Source organism: Pezoporus flaviventris, unplaced genomic scaffold, assembly GCF_033815535.1.
Source record: "Pezoporus flaviventris isolate CSIRO_AGI_PZ_B2104156 unplaced genomic scaffold, CSIRO_AGI_Pfla_v1 ptg000080l, whole genome shotgun sequence".
In the NCBI taxonomy this organism is placed as follows: Eukaryota; Metazoa; Chordata; class Aves; order Psittaciformes; family Psittacidae; genus Pezoporus; species Pezoporus flaviventris.
In genome coordinates this window covers 1,293,974-1,314,463 of record NW_026892628.1, presented here as the reverse complement: position 1 = coordinate 1,314,463, position 20,490 = coordinate 1,293,974, and the positions used below count along the sequence as shown (strand labels likewise).

The following is a 20,490-nucleotide window of genomic DNA, read 5'->3' as shown; positions in this document are numbered from 1 at the left end:
TTCCAGCACAGAGTGCCTGTAGCTGTGACTTCTGGAGGACTATATTGTCAATCTGTTTGTCAGAAGGCAAGGGTCTTGTCAGGGTAGAGGGAACAGATGCTTTCCTACTTGCTAGTGAATAATATCTTTGTGATAGCCCAGGTAAGACTTATTTTACCCAGTCCAGCAGGGCAGTGACTTTAATAGTCTCAGCAGCTGCATAGGTTATGTATAAGAAAGCCTATTAATGCAGGTAGACCCTGTCTTTACTGGAGAAGGTTCTTCAATCTCTTGCAAAGCTTCTTAAACAGCCATGATTATTTTATTTTAATACTTTTAAAGTGTGGAAAATACTGTTCTTGTGTTATCTGGAAATAGTTCTCACCTTTGGAATAATCTTGTTCAGCAGCACTGGAGAGGCATAGTGCTCAAAATAGCAGCAGCTGCCATAAGCCAGGATGGAGCGGAGTCGAGTGAGTTGTGTTGTCAGTCGTGGGAACATAAATCCCATTCCACCTGCAGATGAGCATCCCCAAAATAGAAGAGGGTTGTCAACTACCAGAGGAGATGTATTGTGTGCATCTCTTTGGTGCACTGTTACTGCGCTCCCTTTGTACTGCATGAAGACGAGGAGAATTAAGGAGTTGCTGTGGTTTAGCTGTAGCTCGAGAGAGTAACCACTTCCTACTCTCTTCAGTAAATAACAGCTGGGAGAGGTTGTTTGGCTAGTAACTGTGCACGCTGGTATGTTGTAAGGGAAATACAATCTGTCTGCAGGCAAACCACCCTGCTTAAAAAGTGTGCTGCTCCCTCATTTTTCCTGTAGTTTGAGAAGCCGGAGTCTCTGCTGCAGCTGTTTTAAGAGCTTCCTGAATCTGCTGGCTTTCTGCATTGAACCATTGCTCCTTGATTTAATCATGTAATCCCTGAAACTCTTGTCCCTTGCATAAATAAAGCCTTTCTCCTTTATATCCCCACGTGCACACTGCTGTGCTATGCTGTAATTACAGGTTCAAATTCCTGCAGGGACTGATTGTATCCAGCTAACCCAAGTGCTAGTGCCTCTGGATCGGGTTTGGACCGTCAAGAGTTACGTGGCTGGCTTCTTTTAAGCAGTTGTCCAAATGCTGTTTGAATTTTTCATGCATACAAGGTAAAACTTAATCAAATGCAGGATTTTTTAATTACTGCAAAAGGGGCTCTATGTTGGCTCTGGGTTTCTCTCCACCTTTCTCTTGTTGGCTTGTAAATTCCCATTCCTTCAATCTCAATGAGGGACCTGCTGGCTTAACCTGTAGCTTTTATGCTGATTAAAAATGAAATGTAATGGCTGAGTGGGAAGAGGAGCGGTCTTGGACTCTTTTCACTTAATCTTGTAAGAGTATTTGAGAGGCTTTTGTCCACAGCTTCTGTATTTCTTTGCTTAATGTTCTTCAGCTTGCTAGCAGGCTGCAGCTGACCTGGAGTAGCTCCTCTTGCAGGTGCTGGAAGCACTGGGCATTAATAAATTGTAGAATTCTGAAAACTCTTTAATTTCACACAGTAAACGCTTTATCTTGGGGCCTTTAGATGAAATTTGAGTGAAATTATTGAAGTAAAAGGCCATTTTCACTATCAGTGTTTAATTTTGTCTAAGAAAACTAAAAGATGGTGCAAGTTGACAGTGCTCTTGCTTTTTGTACCTTCCTTCCAGGAGAATGTTGTCATTAATTCCAATTTAAAAGGTTGTTGTGGAAGTAGTTGTTGGAGTAGAAGGTTAAGGAGCGGGTGAGCCTATTACATGATCTAATACTTGTCCCTCATGCCTGCATGCGTTCCTGCTCATTTCCTACAGTCTAACAGAGTTTGCTGGCAGGCTTGTTGCCAAGTGCTCTTTACAAGGTTTTGCAAGCTGTATAAATGTGCTGGAAAAGGACAGATTTGTAAGTGAGAGCTCATCAATCTGTGACCTCTTCCACCCTTGCACCCAGAGCTGGCAAGTGCCTCTCCGTGAATTTGCTTGCATGACCACATTTCTATAAGATTTAACTCCATTTCTATAAATATTATTAGTTTGCTTTCCTGGCTGATGTGACACTGAACCAGATCTCATTGGGGTGGGCTTTCTCCAGCATTTGAAGGCTGCCTCAGTTTTCTCCAGTCGTGGTTGCTGTTCAGACCTTATGAGGTTTGTTCATAGAATCATAGAATAGTTAGGGTTGGAAAGGACCTTCCTATTCATGCATGAACTATTTGTTCATGCAGTTCAGACTTCATTAGCTGGTCTGAGTGAGGACAACTGTGCTACTTCACATCGATGCTAAGAGGAGGGTCGAAATGGCGTTGCCCCAAGTCAGCCTGGCTCTTGGGATGCTGTGGATTCCTGCTGTCATCTTCAGTATGACATGAGCCACACTCGATGTTTTGGCGGTGGAAGGAGCTTCAGTTTTGGTCCATTGTGGGGGATGCAGGTTCATCAGATGATTTTCATTTATCCCAGTGGCTGGGCAACCATTTGCTTTGTGACACACTCAGCAGGCTCATAGGGACGCTATAGATCTGTATGGTTTTGGCTTTGCATTGTGACTGTTGGTGAAGGGGGTGATGTTCCTCATGGGTGCAGAGGAAGAGCAGTAGTGATGCTCTGTCTTGGGGACAACAGGCTTTGAGAGCTTCCCAGGTCTCTGATTGCAGATTTATAGGACCATCAACATGATTATAATGAAGCAGTTGAGCTTTTTCTTTTCAACACCACATTAGCAGGGAAGCAAACTGTAGTTGCTTAAGAAGCTTTTGAGAGCTTTTGATAAAAGATACTGAAGAAATGTGATTTGGGTACCCCTATTTAAATACATTGTTTGAAAAAAGGCCTATTTCTGTGATGCTTTCAAGCACAGCTCTGCCTTATGTTATGTGAATAGTTTATACATAAATACAGGGGTCAGTGATGAAGAACAAACGGTGACAGGCTCTGTTAGAACCCAGTGAATGTACATTTGGGTTGGTGCTGCTGTCTGGTAACCCTAAGTAATTCAGTACTTCAGAGTGTGCAGCTGCATGTTGAAAGCGTTGGGGTTTGTTGTTCTCTGCTTCGCTCAGCTGGGCAGGGGTTGTGCTGTGCTGTGCTGTGCCACGTGGGCTTTGTCCTTGTGTTCATGGAACGACAGCGAGCCCTGCGTGGCCAGCAGGAGATGGAGGATGTTCCTGCTGGAGGCATCTTCTGGCACAGAGCACCCCAGGGCCTGGGGTTATTGTGGGATGGGCAGAGCAAGGTTTTGTCTTCGGGAAGTGAAGACAGATTTGCTGATGTGCTGCTGCCTTTTTCATAGCGTTTTGGGCTCTTTTTTTACACTTGTTTAGAACCCATCTTTGAACATCAGCCCTATTTGAACAGGTTTTGGGTTCAGTGTTCTTTTGAGTGATAAAGGTACTCAATAGGAAGGGTTTAGTGAGGATGCTGCAGATAGCACTTCTGATGCAGGCTTTCTCCGTGCTCATCCATGGAGTCTTACATACATCTGGTAGTGAAGAAAAAACAATTTATATCGACTTCAAAGGGTCTGGCTTAGTTCTCTTTCCCTTGTGCTGTTACCAGGCTCCAGCTGCAGCAGCCTCCCCTGTGCTTGCTTGCAGCCACAGCTTCGGAGGTTTTGTGGGGATGGGGCTTAGGTGCACATCCCTCCTGGGCAGAGGTGTGTGGAGGGAGGGCCCCTGAGGGGTTTTGCTCTCAGCAGTCATCTCTGGGATTTAGTCAAGGGAGTGGGGTTGATTCAGAAGAGAATAAATGCCTCTGGGTTCCTCTATGTGGTAGGTACTGATGCCTCATGGGCTGGGCTGGAGTGAGTCTGAGCGGGTGTCTTGATCCAGCAAATTTCATGGAAGGGTGACAGGACTTGATGTTGTCCGTGCTGTCTGATAAAATCATAGAATGGTTTGGGTTGGAAAGGACCTGAAGATCATCCAGTTCCAACCCCCTGCCATGGGCAGGGACACCTCACATTAAACCATGTCTCCCAAGGCTCTGTCCAGCCTGGCCTTGAACACTGCCAGGGATGGAGCATTCACAACTTCCCTGGGCACCCTGTGCCATTGCCTCAGCACCCTCACAGTAAAGAACCTCTCCCTTACATCCAACCTGATAGCAGTGCCCGTGTTTGTGTGACACCCACGTCAGAGCTATCACAGCTGACGATGCTCTCAGGCTGCAGGTAGGAGATAGGTGCTGCTGCACTTGCTGTCACTGTGCTTAGTGCCTGCCCATTCCCATCCTGGTGTGTAACATGGGATATGTAGCTTCTCTTCCATGGGGTCAATGTGCTGCACAGGCAGTTGATGGTTAATGCACCTCTGTTTCCAGCTCAGGCTCTTAGGGGACTCCCACACCTGCTGCTTTATCCCAGAATAGGGTCCTACAGGTGCAAGTTGGGCTTGGTTTGCCCTCACAGCCTTACCAGGCAAGTAATGGGCTTGACACATTTGAGGTTTGCACTTTTCAGACCACGTAACTCTGCAGTATTTCTGGCAAGCAACCTCCCAGCACTGCTGCTGCTGCTTCTCATCTTTAATGGCAGCAGCAGCTCAAAGTGCCCTGATGCATACGAGCATGTCTGATCTTCTGCCTTCAGCACACTGCAGCAGATGCTCTCGCTGTTTGGCTGAGAGAGGTTTAAAGAACAAATAGATTATTACTTCTAATTCTAATTTCTGTTGTTTCCTGCAAAGCTGTCCCTTCTGCAGGGAAACGCAGTAGAGCCATAACAGGAACAAGCAGACATCCTGTGCTTCCTGGTGACTGTAATGACTCTGCTGACATGAAATGCATCATTGCGTTAGTCTGTCGCTAGCTGACTTTTATCTAGGGTGGTTTTTACTGTTAATGATTAGACATTAAACAGTTCCCTCTAGGAACAAACTATGCAGCTACTTGTCCTCGCAGAGCTCGCAGCATCTGTTTTGGTGCTGTTGCTATGAAAACAGGCTGGGCACCAGCAGCAGCCCTTTTACTGCCCTGTGGCCCTCGCAGCACCAGCTGTAGTTACCTGATTGTTTTTATCATAACTTTAAGGAAACCCAAGCTTTACCTAAAATAATAATGTCCATATTCTCTACTCCCTGTGTGCTTTCTTCTAATTCACACCAGCGCGTTTAATGGGTGTTTCTCTTCTAATAGCTAGAGAGGGTCGAGTCTTAGAGGGATTTCTGTAGCTCTCTGTTGGCTGGGTGTTGGCAATGCTGAGGTTGACTGCCTGTCACCATGAATTAAATGCTAAAGTCATGTTTGGAGCTTCAGACATCATGCAGTGGAAACAGAAATGCAACTGGGATATTTATCCTTAAGTCAATGACAAATCTTGCCTGGTGTTGGTGGAGCCAGGGTTTTATCTGAGGTGTTTTCAGAGGTATAAATGAAACATGAGGAAGGTTCCTGAAGAAAGGTTTATTAGTAAATCACAGCTCTGTAACTGGGTGCTGGGCACATGCCTATGCCAAGTTCTGGTTTTTATGTTGTCTTATGTTGATGTCTTATACTTGTTGGGCTGAGTGTGTGAGGGTAGCATTATGGCTGTAGCTGCAATGAGGACATGGGAGAAAGCACTGGGATCTTGGCACAGTCACTTGTGTGTCCTTTCATCATCACTTATGCCTTGCTGGGTGGTATTTGCAGGGCCAGAGCTCCTTAGGTCCAGATTGGTAAAGCCATACCTAAGAAATCCTTGGTTTCCTTCTGGTTTTTGCATGATGGGTCCGAAGTCTTCATTTTCTTTTGCTGATTTCATTATCTGTCGCTTGACAAAGGAAGATAATGCAGCAGTTTTCTGAAGCTAAACAGTGGTTCTGAATGACTGTATTTCTATCTCCCCTGTAACTTTCCTTACTTCAGGTGTGTGGGCTTTTTAATTTGATCATTGTGAGGAGGAACAAAAAAATGAAATGCTGCAGATCTGCCTTCCTCTTCCCTTGCTTTAGTTAAATCTTTGTCATTCTTTTTCTCTTTGACTCCCATGAGTTGCTCAGGCTATTTTTCTCTGGTTTCTTTTGTTGTAGGTTCTATATCGCAGTCTTACATCTTTAGAAATATATAATGCACATATGTGACTGCTTCCATGCCTTCTCAGCAGCATTGTTGTCAGCCTATGACAAATACCATGTGATTGATGGCTGACTAAGCATTCTGATTATTTCTTCATTCTTTGTGTGCCTAATGATACTTTTCTCTGGTTATAGGGAGGCATAAGTGGATGGCATCTCTTGTGCTGATGGAGCCATCTTCAGACTCGGATCTGAAATTGCACAGAGTGCACATAGGTGCTCTGCCTCTGTGGCCAGAGTCAGCCTTAAAGCTTGGCCAGCCATCAGCTGCTGATCACTGAATCCATGGGACATGTCCCTCGTACTTGGTGACTTGAAATAGTTCTGTAACAGCCAAATCCAGCCTGGTTTCATCAGGGCAAAAATAACACCAGTGTCTGTCAGGGTAAAAAGGGTCTCTGTAGCCATATGGCTATGGTGTCTGCCTTCATAAACCCTAAAAGGTGTGAAGTTCAGAGTAGTGGGCATTCCCTGCAGGAATGTTTTAATTGCTGAAAACTCTCCATTTCCTTTTTTAGGAGAGCTGTCCTCTTTTCATCTGCCTTTGTGCTGAAGAAGGTGGTGTGAACACTCTCTGACCAGGTATGTTTATGCAGCAGTACTCCATAAAGGCATCCAAATCATTGCTCCTCTCTCACAGTTAATTGTCCCTATCATTGTATCCTTGACTTCCCAAACCAGGGATATCTTATGAGGTGAGCCGTGTGGATGTGGTAGCAGCATGCTCAGAGTCCACTTAGAGACAGTTTGACCAAGATAGGGTGTAAAATGTCTAAAATTGCCCCAGGGTCACACAGAAAGCTAACGTGTAGCTGTTGCCTACGAGCTGAAATGGTTTTCCTAAATTATGTTGTGTTACCATATCACATTTTTACTGCTCTTCAGATGTTACAGTAGTCTCCAGGCTACACACAGTTGTGCCATGCATTATCTGCTATACAGTTCCAGGTGAAAAGACTAAAGTTTTGATAGGATGATATAAAGGTACCTACAAGGTTATTAGTCAAAACTGACCTACCTTAAGAGCAGCTCTTCCAAAAGGCATTTACACGTCCTTCCTCAAAGCGCTGTATCAGGCAGGGGAGCGTTACCAGAGTTGCTTGTTGCGTCTGACTTGCCTCTTGGGCAGAAAGGTGTTTTAGAGATGCCAGGAGCATGTTGATCTTCAGTGCCCTTCTATGGGGTTGGCTTTGGCGTCGCCAAGAGGGGGCAGTGTGTCCTTGGAGCTGGACCCCACAGCATCAGCTGCCAGGCATGTGCTGCTTCCGCTGTCATCTGAGCAACAGCCTGAGTCTCAAGAATGCTGAGAGAACACAAGTCCTTAAAACCGTATGAAATGAGTAATTGACTGGCAGACTTGTCAGCAAATGCATTAGGGGCTGTACATCATCATGTGACTGTTGGCCCTTTCCCTAGAGCTGTGGCAGGGATACGGCAGTGCTTCCTCTTGCCTCACTTTCTGAACAGAAGTGTCCCCTGTCTGTCCCAGTTGCGTCATTCTGCTCTACTTTTTGCACTTGGTGTCTCCTCCAAGAGGGGGAAGGATGTTCGTGGGATCAGCGCAGAGCTTTGCTGTGAGTCACAGTCAACTGAAGGCATAATTTAAAACATAAGGAATAGGGGAGAAAAAAACCAGCAACAAAAGGAAAACCAACAGAGGCTGTTACATGCTAAGATTTTGCCTCAGGGCATCAAACAGGAAATGCTTATGCCAGTCTCCATCTCCAAAGCAAATCTTTGCTCACTAAAGAGGCAGATATTTATTGAAGTATGGAAGCATGCATCTCTCCCCAGCCCAGTGGGTTCTTTTTCCTGTCTAAGCTGTTCCTGCAGCAGGGCCTGTGAATGAGTTGTCACTGCTGTTTGCCTTCTGTTTTCAGGACCCATTGGTGAACCCTTTCATTTCATTCAGCTCTGCGTGGTGAATAACTCAGTTCTCTGCTGCTGGTCAGGACTCTCACAGCACCTATCTCTTAGTTAGGAAGCGGTTTTTAATGCTGGCAATTGTTGCCCAGTTCACAAAGTTAGGGGAAGGCACCTTTATTGCTGACTTATATCTTGCAGAAACGATGCTGCCCTGGCCTAGTAATCAGTGACACATCAAGAACATCCCATTTCCCAGAGTTTATTAAGGAGTTCATTTTTCTGACTAATTGACAGTACAAAGTTGCTTGATAGTCCTTGGAAGACAGGGTGCTTTGTATAACAGGAAAGCACATTGAAATAACCTCAAAAGTTGCTTTGAGAGAAAAAGGTATCCCAGGAGGAGCAACCACATGGAAAATTATTAACCTTGCTTCTAAATCCTTCCTTGACACAGTTTTTTCTTCTTCTCACTTTCTGTAATGGCAGAATGAGGTGAAATTTGCCCATCTGGTAGGAAAGGGGTAGGATTCCCTCTCTGGGGGGGTGCTGTATTGCTAGCCTGGATTTGAAGTTAGCAGCCTGTAGATGTTTAGTATTTGTTTTACTGGCACAGTTCCTGAATTGTCAATGAACACAGCTATAGTTTGTGCCATTCGGCTGCTTGTCACAATATTTAAAAGCAAATGCCTGTGCACTTTTATAATGGCACTCGAAGAATGATAACCCACAGCATCCCATCTGTGTTTCGCTTTGGTATTTACAGGGTAATGAATTCTCCCTTGCTGCTTCAGCTGGATACGCTTTCACCTCCTCTTCCTGTTTCAAGCAGTTGTTCAGTTGGTGTACATTTTAAAATGCCTCCAATTTTTAGGAGGTTGTCAGTGACAGAAAAGAACTCTTACTGCTTTTTTTGCCTGGCAGAGGCATTGAGCTAATCTACTCATGGTAAATCTAAGCATCCCTAGAGGAAAGAGGTGTATTGTCACTGATTTGATCTGGTTAGAAGAGCTGGAGGCATTTGCTAAAACTGGAAGATTTCTTTTTTTACAGAAAGAAACTTTCCCTATAAACATGTGTTTTTTTTTTTCTGCAGACATGCAGAATTTTTTTGTTACTATTCTTAAACTGTCCTCTAAAAGGAGGAAAAGGTGATCTTTTGGGGATGAAACCAAGTTGCAAAGTCCAGAAACCTATCTAATGGATGTCCTAGCAAAAGAAGGCTGTTGCTACAGCACATTCTTGTTCCATTACTGTTTGTACATTTGAAAATTGAATTTTCCAAACAGCTTCAGGAAACTGGCATCCCATAAGTAAAGTTTTTAAATATAGCCCAGTTACTGCTGAAATAAGTCAGTTATTTCCATGGACTGCTGTCCTGAGTATATTGCTCTGAAACCTTGGAAGTGTTTAGCGATATAGTGCAAAGCAGAGTCATAACCCCAGCTATTTACTGAGGAATTGAGTTTGTCCTGGTTCTTTAAAGAATGAACTCTTGCAAATGGAATGCTCCTGTCTGCAAGGTTTATTTTCAACTGTTTCCTCAGGGGAAAACCAAAGCCTGAGTAGGAATGCAAGACTGTAGTAACTGCCCTTCTCAATACCCCATCTCGCTGCAGAGTGGCAGGGTAGGTAAATCCGGTGCTCGAGCACCACGCTGAGCTGCTCTGTGCTCCTTTTCCTTAGATCAGTGAGCATTTAAGGCATTTTCAGAGTCATTTCAGTTATGAATTACTTGTTTGTACGGGGCTGTGTGGTCTTGAGTTGCACCTTCCCACGTGGGAGCCCACTCGTGCACAGATGCCTGTGCATGAAGCTGTGTGGGGTGCTGAGCTGCTTGGGATGCTTGCAGGCATCCTAGCAATGCTTCCCATTGCTCTGCTCTGAGACCCCAAAGGAGCTGAGCTTCACAGGAGCAGCTGCTGGTCAGGCTTTGCCTTTGGAGGGACTTTAAAGTGACAAGTGTAGTCTCATGGGTCCTGTCAAATCGCTTCTGCGGCTTTTGAGCTTGAAGCAGAGATCCCTTGAGGTGTGAAGCACTGCAGGACGTGGGGAAGGCTGTTCCTGCTTGCCTCTCCTCCAACTCTTCCCTTTTTAGGACTTAAAAAGTATTCCAGAGCAAGGTGCCAGAACTTCCTAGCAACTTCACAACTAGTGATTTGCCTCTAAAAGCAAATGTGCGCTGGCTGTGGTAGCTGTTCCTTAGCAAAAACTCTCTGAGCTGTGTGCTGGAAAACAGCAGGAGCTCTGTGGGCAAGGAAAGAAGAACCTGCTCATCCCTTGGAGGGAATAATGACAGAAAGTTAAACTTCACAAGCTCCCCTTTACCAGGAATATTTTGCATTGGTTGTCCAGATACAATTGTTTGACATTGATTTACTATTTATAGGTACGTATTTTTAGAGACATGACAAAGTCTACTTCTGGGCCAAGATCTTTTGCCTATTACTGGAGTACTAAGCAGCAGAGTTAAACTAAGCAGTGGAGTTGGTTATCCCATTAAGGTAACTTCATTCTGAGTAAGATCTGAGCAACTTCACCTTTAGTAATGCCTTTCTCTCCCTTTAACTTCACTACATGACAGCACTGGGGAACCTGAACTCCTGGTGCGGACCTGCACCTACTTGCCTGCAGTGAGATGTGCCATGCTGTCCAGCAGGTCATTATCTCAGCATTGCAGCACTGCTCTGAATCACAGTCTCGTGCTGATGCATCTCAGTGGTAGTTTGTTATCTGTCAGGCAGTAATGCTTTCATTCAGGCCTGTGGTACGACATGGAACAGATTAGGGGTCCATTAGGCATCTTAAAAGGAGTCTTTTGCTGGCTTACAGATTGTTTCCATGAGCTGTTCTGCATTCCCTAATGGTGCTGAATGAGTTCACAGCATCCCCTGGGTTAGAGTGGCTAGAGTTCTGTATCAGCCCCACTGCTGAGTTTCCTGCAGCAGGCTCTTAGCAGAGCAGAACTCCCGTCTGGAATGGGAATCTCGAGGCTCTTCTGCACAAATAGCATGCTGACAGGCTGTGTTTTTGAAACCCCAAGTGAGTTTGTCAGGAGCATTGCGTGTCAGCCTTCCTTTGCAAAGGTAGTAGGGTCGGTGGCTTGTTCACTGTATGAATGCAGCACCTCTGACTTTCACACTTTTTCACATATTGAAGCATTCATTAAAAATCATAAAGACTAGTAGCACAATAGGATCATACAATGGTTTGGGTTGGAAGGGACCTTAAAGCTCATCCAGATCCAACCCCCTGCCATGGGCAGGGACACCTTCCACTAGAGCAGCTTGCTCCAAGCCCTGTCCAGCCTAGCTTCAACACTGCTAGGGATCATCAGTCATTCGCTGCAGGAGGATGAGTCTTTGAATCTTGTCTTTCTAAGCTCTCTCTAACCTTTTCATTAATCACAGTTGGAATAGTTGATAGCGCTGGTTGCTGCCTGCTCCATGATCTGCCAGATCTTGGACTGTCCAAGGGAAGTATAGCAAGTTTTTCCTGCTGGTGAGCTGGAAGATCCTGCTGGAAAGAATTCCATAGACACTGCTTCCCATATTGTTCCTGGCACTGCAGTTTTTCTGGTGGGCTGGAATGGGTGATCTGGTTTCCTTCGAGCCTTGCCCTGACTTTGAGGGAATGTTGGCAGCTGCAGGCTCCGGCCCTGGGAGATGCTTTGCATAACCAACTGTTGCTGCTTCCAGTTAGTTTGGAAAGGAATTCCCCTCGCTGCCCACTCCCTCTTCAAGATATCTCTTAAAATGCTGGTACTTGCGTTGCCAGCCGCCTGCATGTTGGCAGAGCAGGCTTGAGAAGGGGGTTCTGGCCCACACTGTCAGTAGGGCACAGGTCATGCATGTCCAACTGTGATGAAGTTGGGTTGCTTTTTCCCCCAAAACCTGTTGTTGTGACAGATTTCCATGACTATTTCCGTGTTTCTAATGAGAATGGTAGAGCCACTCCATTCATGCCACTCCATTCAAGCCACGTCTTGAATGATGACTCAGGTTCTCTGTTGCCAGCAAGTGCTGGTGTGCAGTATCCTCCTGGAGGAACTGCAGCCTGCTTCTCAACTGTGTAGGAAATGGTTCAAATGGGAGATAGGGGGGTGTCTGCTGTGAGCATGGCTGTCCATGCAGGGAGAGGTTTGTGCTAGGTAAGTGAATGCTGTACTTAACATAGACCTTATAGACCTCATAGCAGCCTTCCAGTATCTGAAGGGGGGCTGTAGGGATGCTGAGGAGGGACCCTTCATTAGGGACTGTAGTGATAGGACAAGGGGTGATAGGTTCAAACTTAAACAGGGGAAGTTTAAATTGGATATGAGGAGGAAGTTCTTCGCTGTCAGGGTGGTGAGGCACTGGAATGGGTTGCCCAGGGAGGTTGTGAATGCTCCATCCCTGGCAGTGTTCAAGGCCAGGTTGGACAGAGCCTTGGGTGCCCTGGCTTAGTGTGAGGTGTCCCTGCCCATGGCAGGGGGTTGGAACTGGATGATCTTAAGGTCCTTTCCTACCCTAACTATTCTATGATTCTACCATACAGGGGAGCAAGTTGACTTACTGAGGACCTTTTGCCAGCTGGGAAGTGCCTGATGAATGGCAGCAGGAGTGTGTCCAGTCAGGTTACCTCCTTGGCTCTAACGGGCTTGGTTTTGATGTCAGTAAACTGGAGGCTGTGCAGTCACGCTCTGCTCGGTCACACTGCTGAATATCATGTTCTTTACCTTTGTGCTGGGAGAAACGTAGAAGGAAAGAGGGGGCAGAGTTTATTCCAGCACGCTGAGGTCAAGCTTGTTTTCCCTCTTTGAGCAAGAACAGACCAGCCCCTGGGGTCAGATTCTGCAAGCCTATAAACAAAAGGCTTGTTTCTGCTGAAAGCCAAAGATGGGATTGTGTTCATCCTTAAAGTTGTTGGAACTAAATGATCTTAAGGTCCTTTCTGTGATTCTCTTGCTCTGGCCTTCATGTTTATGCGGATAGCCGGCATTTGACACTCTCGTTTGGAATGTTGTGTTTGTGGGAATTGCTATTTAAAAAAAAGAAAAAGGAATATTTTCAAATTCTTGGTTTTGGCTGTTCCTCACCCTTTGATTTACTGAAATCTGCAGGGGATGGAGGTGAAAGGGGCAGGGGCAGCCACGGCCTCAACCCCAGTGGAGAGTAAATGACGTGGGTTTTGCTCCTTGGAAAAAAAAACCCAACCAGATTGTTTGTGTCCAGGCAGTGAGGGCAGAACACAAGCAGGCTTAGATTTCAGCTCACATGGATTCTTGGAATTAAACCCTAGCACTCGCTTACAACAGCTTTGACTTCAGTGTGGTAAATTGGGCTGACCAGAGGAGGGTTGAGCAACGGCTTACTGGTAAGCAGGAAGGAGGATGTCCCACGGAGCTGGGTAACGTGGTGTAGCAGAACAGCATCTCGACATGGGGGAAAGCCAACACGAGCTGGTTTCTCTCAGGCTGTTTTTAATGCTTTCCTAAGGCCAGCTTACTTGTGTATCTTGTGGTGTTTCTCAAAGCCAAAACTTGCTGGTTTGTGTTTAGCCAGAGGACGCTACTTCTTTCTTTGCTAAACCACTGCTCTACAGCATTCCCCTGCCCCAAAATGTGCAAACAACTCCCCCTCTCACCCATGGGGGACTGAAGCTCAACATCTCGGGTCCCACACATAAGAAGGATGTGGACCTGTTGGAGTGGATCCAGAAGAGGCCACAAAGATGCTCTGAGGGCTGGAGCAGCTCTGCTCTGGGGACAGGCTGAGAGATGTTATTCCAAATTATAACTTCATTAATAATGAACTGTCTGTTTGGTGTATCAGTGGTGGATCTCCTGAATTCTCTTTTTTCTTGCCAGGAGGAATTATAACTGGGATCCCCAGCAGCAAGCACGCCCTGCGAGGCAGTAGCTGGAACTGCTTCACTGCAGTAAGGAGGTGAGCAAGAGCATTAACCTTTTGCAACCTGTGGTATCATTTCATTATTCATTTGCCTTCCTCTGATGATGAAGTTTTACCTGCTACAGTGGAAGATGGTACAGCAAATGGTACCACTGTGGTGGTTGTGATTTGGAGGTGCTCTTCTGATTTGACTCTTCATGCTCCTGCTGGTCTGAGACAAAGGGTGGTGATTCCTCACTACCCATATGGAGCAGCGTCATGTAACAGTAATCCACCTCGTTAATTAGGGAAGAAGATGTATAGATTCCAAAGACTACATGTCCCTCTGAGTCAGAAGGCATGAGGTGTTCGTGGGAGCCTTTGTTCTTGCTGGGAGACAAGGGAAGCTGTGGGCTTCAACTGCTGTAGCTGGATGATGAAGTTCGGGTTCCTTTTTCACCTAGCCTTTGCTGGTAAGCACTTACCTGTAGCACACGAACAGAAGATGCTACAAATGATGGCTTCTTCATTCCATATAGCAGTGGTTTTGCTCTGTGCTGGAATATTAACTGCTCCAAATGACTTGTCTTCTCCCTGCCCTCTAAGCACAATGGTCAAGGGTAGAGGCAAGAGATGCAACACATGATTCAAGGTGTGTGCCTCACTTGTCCTGTGCTTTGTGACCTCTTGTCTTTGCCTTCACATACATCCCACTGAAGCTGTTGCTTTTCTGAACACCCATAATGATTTTTGTCCATTCTGCTGAGGACAGCTCTTGCAAATAACCTTGTATTCCATGAAAATGAAATGATTTGTTCCAATGTTCCCCATACAAACAATCAACACTAAAGCATTGTCTGGTAGTGCTGACTAACAAAGCCTGTCATTAGTAATCTCCAGTTAATGAAGCAGCGTGGTGATTAAAGCCTCATGACTTTTCTATAGAAGAAATAAGTTAAGCATTAGTTGTGCTGGTTTAAATTGTCCATGAGCTTTGTATGATCTCTGAGTGCAGGCAAAATCAGTAGCACCTTTCTGAAAGTTTTAAACTTATTTTTTCCATTTTGTTGATATTTTCCCTGCGTGCCCCCAAACACAATATTGCAGTTTGATTTAAACTGCAATGATGGCTGGAGGTGGAGTTCACCTCCTAGTAAGCTTCATTGACCTCACTGTGTAAGGAGATGGGCCACAGGGAATGGGTAGGCTTTGGTGTTCTTGAAGGGAAATGACAGTGAGGTTAAGCGTGGCATTTGATCTGCACCATGTTCCTTCCCTTTCACCATTTCACCAGCATGTTTCCACTGCTCCCTTTTCCAAACTTTGCAGTTTTACTCCCAACCTTGTCTTCACATATGGTTTTCCTTCAGGGGGCTTGAATCTCATGTTGCCATGCAGATGGTGTTCTGTGGCACCACACGTGATGCGATGCGGTTGGGTCTAACCACATCCCATTTGTCCATCATTGTCCTGCTGGTCACCAGATGCTGGCTTTTTAAGTGCAGCTGCTTCTATAAAATACTCAGAAGTTGTTTTAGTAGTCCTTAAAGGAATTGTTGCTGCTTGGAACAATCAATAGCTGAAGATTTCGCAGTAAAAGATGGACTGTGGTATGTGAATACTGGTGTCCCCTTCCTCTGGTTGCCTCCATCTTCATAGTGTAATACTTGACATGAGTGCTTTCCATGGAGCTTCAGAAGTGCCTTTGTGCAGCAGTAGTCCTTTTGTGAAATCCTGTATTTCCTGTCCCATGTGTGAAACACCAGCAAGGTAAAGGAACTTATGACAAGCCCATAGCTGAGAATAGAGTAACTTGCTCCTGTAGTTCTGTCGTCCTAGGGATGGATTATCTTTAGATCAAGGGTGCTGTATTTCAAAGAGGAGAAGCAGTGTTGCTTGCTTCTATTAGTGTACCCATTGGAACTGATGGGGCAGGAGGCTGAGTGCATGTTTCAGTCCTCCCCATTTTCAGGAAGTGTTTGATATCCACACTGGGCATCTGAAGGGAAGATCTGATCTGGGTCAGGCTGATGCTGCTTTGGGGCAGGAAGACAAACGGTTGCTGTTCTGCAGCAGAAGTTGCTGCAGCAACTCCAGAGAGTTAAGATCTGTGTGAGTCCAAAGCCAGTGGGTTCTGTGTGTCACAGGGAGGCTTTTGGTGGCTAAATATGCCTTTTGGGTATGAAATCGTCTAAACCACAGTTCCTTTGAGTGGGGAAAACCTTACCTGGATTAACTGCCTGCATTGAGCTGCTCTGAACTGCAGAGGTCTCTCTTAAGCCGCTTAAGCCGGTGGAGTATTTTAAACTGGAAAACTCTCTTTGTTATGCTGTGGCCTTTAATATTAAATAACGTCTGTACATTTGAATAAAGGAGACTGTCATGCAACCATCGCTTTAATCGCAGCTCCAGCTAACAGTGCAGTCCAGCCAGCACAGTGGAGCGAGGCACTGGAGCGCTTGCAAGAGGCAGCTTAGCCTTTGCAAGGAGGAAGATGATTTTTCCTGCTGCTCTGAGCACTGCAGGGCAGTCCCAACCCGGAGGTGCCTACAGAATGCCCGGGGTGTCGGCAGATGGCAGCACCTTGCCCTGTACTGGGTGTTATTTCTGGCCTGGAGATTCCTTGGTCCCCTGGATTCACCACCACAGTCTAGACTTACTGACAGACAGGATTCTTCTCCTGTTAGGTAAGCAAGATGTAGACGCCCATTATGCAAATTCCCAGCCATAGTGTCCCTCTGTAACATACTTCAAATTGTCTAAATAAGGTGCTGTTTCATACAAAAACTTGTGGCCAGGCTTTTGGGCAGCTTTCAGCCCTCTCTGCGTGATGCATTTTTCCCCTGGAGATGGCTAATGGGTGCACACTGAGTGTTTTTTTGCCCTCTGTCCAGATGTGGAACCGTGGCAGGAGGCAGGCTGCATAAAGAACTAATGTTTTTCACAGGAAAAACTTAACGGCCAGTGGCTTGCTCCTGTCACTGCAGCACTATTCATACAAGCATCTCCATGGGTGTTACTACATAAAACGTAGCTTCAACAGGCATTTTTTGGTGTCTGAGTGCTGTAAGTGTGCATCCCTGGGAATAGAAGGGTTAGAGGGTTTATTTTTTTAGCTATTTTCAGGGGAAATAACACACTCTGCCCTGTGGTGTCTGCAAAACAGTGGTGTTTGGATGCTCGGGCTCATGTTGACAGCCAGGAGTAAGACTTTGCCCTTTGCAGTGCTGGGTGGGACTCTCTCTTCCTCTCGTGTGGGCTGTAATCCCATCCCTTCCTGCATGGAAAGGCTGGCTGTCCTTCAGCCTCCTCCTGCATTAAGCCCTGAAATGTGCCCTGCATGTTAAGTAATTGCAGCCTGCAATTACTGACTCATGATCCGATCATCTGCAGCTTCCCAGTGCATCTGTGCTCTTGGTTACTTGCATGAGTTAAAATGTCTGTCTGCTTCCAGCAGCATTATATAAACCAGCTCATTTTGAAAGTGTGTTTTAACATTTCTGCTTTAAGCTGTGAGATAATGAGAGGGGGTGAGCATTGCTGAGTCAGTTCTTACTGGCTCTGCTTTTTGTCCTTCCTGCCCTCCCACATGCTCCACCTGGGCATGGAGTTAACCTTCAGCAGCGACAGCCCCCATGGGCTTTCCTCACAACACGTAGCAGTAAGCAGAGCCTGGTTTCCTATTCCCCTGTTCCTTGGCCTGAGATAGCAGTCGAGGCTTTTTGGAAGAGCCCTGGCTGAGGAGCATTGGAGATCTGGGGAGGAAGCTTGCCCTGAAGTTCGGGCAAGCCGCTGCTCTGTCCTGCCTTTGCCAGGGCAAACAGCCAGGATAACAAAATCAGCCTTTGAAACACTGAAACTCGAAGTAAAGGGGCATGTATTCTTAGGGGTCAGCTTGGAGAAGTTGGCTGTGTGGTGACCTCATAGCAGCCTTCCAGTATATGAAGGGGGCCTACGAGGATGCTGGAGAGGGACTCTTCATCTGGGACTGTAGTGATAGGACAAGGGGTGATGGGTGTAAACTGAAACAGGGGAAGTTCAGGTTAGATACAGTTAGTTCTTTACTGTGAGGGGGCTGAGGTGCTGGCACAGGGTGCCCAGAGAAGTGGTGAATGCTCCATCCCTGGCAGTGTTCAAGGCCAGGTTGGACACAGGGGCTTGGAGCAAGCTGCTCCAGTGGAAGGTGTCCCTGCTCATGGCAGGGGTTTGGAACTGGGTGATCTTAAGGTTCTTTCCAACCCCAACCATTCTATGTTGCTTCCAGCTGCAGAGCTGAGGTTTCATTGTTTGACAGTGTTGTGTACAACCTAGAGGTGCTTGATGCTGTTGTCTGCTGGCCGGGGAGCTGACAGAGTTAGTCACAAAGGACCGAGCAAACCTGACTCTTGTTTTGGTGTGTGAGATGCTGACAGACGTGCAAGGCATTACCCGTCACTGTTAAAGGAGATGGTATGGTGCAGGTCAGCAGGGTTTGTCTGGCTTGTGATCCTTTTGAAGGTTAGAGCTGCCTAAGCACTTTTCTGTTGGTGTGCAATGATGCTTGCTGTGGGTTTTAAACGAAACCTTTCCTGGTGAGATGGGAAGCTCTGGTTGTGGGCTTAACTGGAAGCACAGGTCCTCCTCTGTCAACATGGGGAAAGGATCTGCCCGACTGGGAAATTAGGCTGAGAAGGTGCAGGGTATTTAAGTGAATAATCCAACTGCCAGTTGTTTCTAGAATTGATTTCTGACTTTCTAGTGTGAAAGCCCTTAACCTATTCTGTGAATCTCATTGAATTTATGCCTTCCGATTGCAGAACAGAGCTGCACAGGTATATTGTCATTAAACAGGTTACGTGTTTAGCTGGTTTTTCTAAGTATAGACTTATATAAAAGTGACTAAACAGCACTAACTTTTTACCTCCTTCCAGCCAGTTTCCCATCCTAGTGCAGGGTGCACGTACAGCTGCTCTCGCTGTCTGGACAGGCTTGCATTCCTCAGCCCTGAGGCCAGCATTCCTCTGCTCCTCTGCACCAGCTCATTTGCTTAGTGCTTGTTTCAGTTTTGACTCCTAGAACTGTCTCCAGATCACTTAAGCTGCCAGACACCTTTAATAGCTGTGCATACAGCCCCCACCCTCTGGCATTTTAATATCTTGTTCATACTTACTAAAATAAAATGGGTATTTGGCAAATTTCAGTCGCTTGTTGCTGTCGTTCACTGGAATTAATCTGGAATCCCCAAATGCCATTTGTTAAAGGCAGTTGCAGTTTGCTTAATAGACACTGAGCTATTTCAGTTAAAAATCTGAGAGGAAAGCTGCCTTTTTGGTGTTTAAGTTTTGGTGGCAGCTTGGACTGGAGAAATCTCTGCTTTGGGTTTCTCCTTCTCTGCTCTGTGTACATAGGAGCTCATGCATGAGCTGTTCCTTCCTTAGAACTCAGCCTAGGGTGACTCAGTTTTATTGTCATTTGCTCCCCACCGTCCAGTGCCACAGGGGAAAATGTGTGTGCAAAAGTGTCTAGGAAGAGCCAAATGAGTCAACAATTAGTTTGGGTGCTATGCTTCAGGTTCCGAACAGCATCGCTGCTTCTTACCTATTGCTTTCCTCAGCTTGATTTGTTGCTGGCAGCTGTATCTTTGTCTGGGGAGAAAAAATCCAAACCAGCCCCAAAACATACACAATGCATCCTATGCCTCCATGGCTTTGATGTAATTCTGACCTCAGTGCCTCCAGCCTGAGCTGGAGTTGAGCTAAGACAGTGGTGTTGGAATTCTTCATCTTTTTGAAGTCTAGACCTAAGTAATAGACTTTCTGTGTAACCATGAGGACAAGGCCACTGTGCCAGCTACAGTTACAGTAAATCATTGCTCTGGAAGAAACAGTACAAACAAATGAAGAACAACTTTCCTCGGAAGCCTCCCATTTGAATATTGCCATAGTCTGATTATATGTAATTGATTCTCAGCATTTGGAAGCCAACTAGCAGGTCTCTGACTGTTCGTAGCCAAAGGCTGGACAAAGGCTGATTAAACTGTATTATATCATCTGTACTCCAAGCTTCTTAAGCCTGAATCTCCTGGGACTCATCTTTGCATCTTTTGGTCTGGGCTTTAGTAGCTCTAAACCAAAGGGATGCTTTATTTCCACAGCAGATCTCAAATCTGTTTTGGTGTTTCTATGGATAGTCCCCAGTTTGGGGACAGTTTTGGTTCTCTACAAGATACCTGCTATGAAGGACTTGTAAAGCATCTGCAAGAGAACACAAGAAAGCCTCGGTACCATGAGGACAGGCAGTTTTGTCCAAGAGATTTCCTTATAAAGTATTGCTACAGCTGCAAAGCTCTGCCAGCAGGTCCATTTCTCTCCTTTTCCTTTCCTTGTTGCAGTGAAGACTCTGCTTCTGCCAGAGTCACACCCAGTGCACTGTGATCGATGCAGAGCATGGAGGTGGCTGAAGATCCACAATAGATGGATTCTTGTGCCTGACTTTGGAACCGGAGATGAGGAGAGGGGTAGCTCTGCAGAACAGTTGGGAAAGGCACTTCCTGCTAATTTTAATCTTCGTGCAGCCAGCTCCTGAAGCAAAGGAAGTGATTCCTTAGTGTGTTGAACAGCACTTGGTGCCACTTGTCATTGGTTTCAGTGGGCTAACTGGCACAAAATATTTGCTAGGATGAGCACCTTCATCCTGACCTACTCTTGATGATGGTAGGGTTAGCTTTGGT

At 45.9% G+C, this 20,490-nt stretch overlaps 2 protein-coding genes across 5 annotated transcripts in view; one reads left to right on the top strand and one right to left on the bottom strand.

Moving 5' to 3' along the window:
- Positions 1 to 20,490, bottom strand: part of THOP1 (thimet oligopeptidase 1) — a 330,628-nt gene that overhangs the window by 43,387 nt on the left and 266,751 nt on the right. The window lies entirely within an intron of this gene.
- The window catches only part of GNG7 (G protein subunit gamma 7), a 65,414-nt gene that overhangs the window by 8,264 nt on the left and 36,660 nt on the right, over positions 1 to 20,490 (top strand). For 2 of the 4 annotated variants that reach the window (XM_061474823.1, XM_061474822.1), the window contains exons 2-3: positions 6,567 to 6,630; positions 13,760 to 13,838. The gene's annotated coding sequence lies outside the window, so the exon portion shown is untranslated. Of the gene's footprint in view, positions 1 to 2,616; positions 2,639 to 6,566; positions 6,631 to 13,759; positions 13,839 to 20,490 lie in introns of those variants that run through there. The other 2 variants (XM_061474825.1, XM_061474827.1) reach the window with 2 other exon arrangements.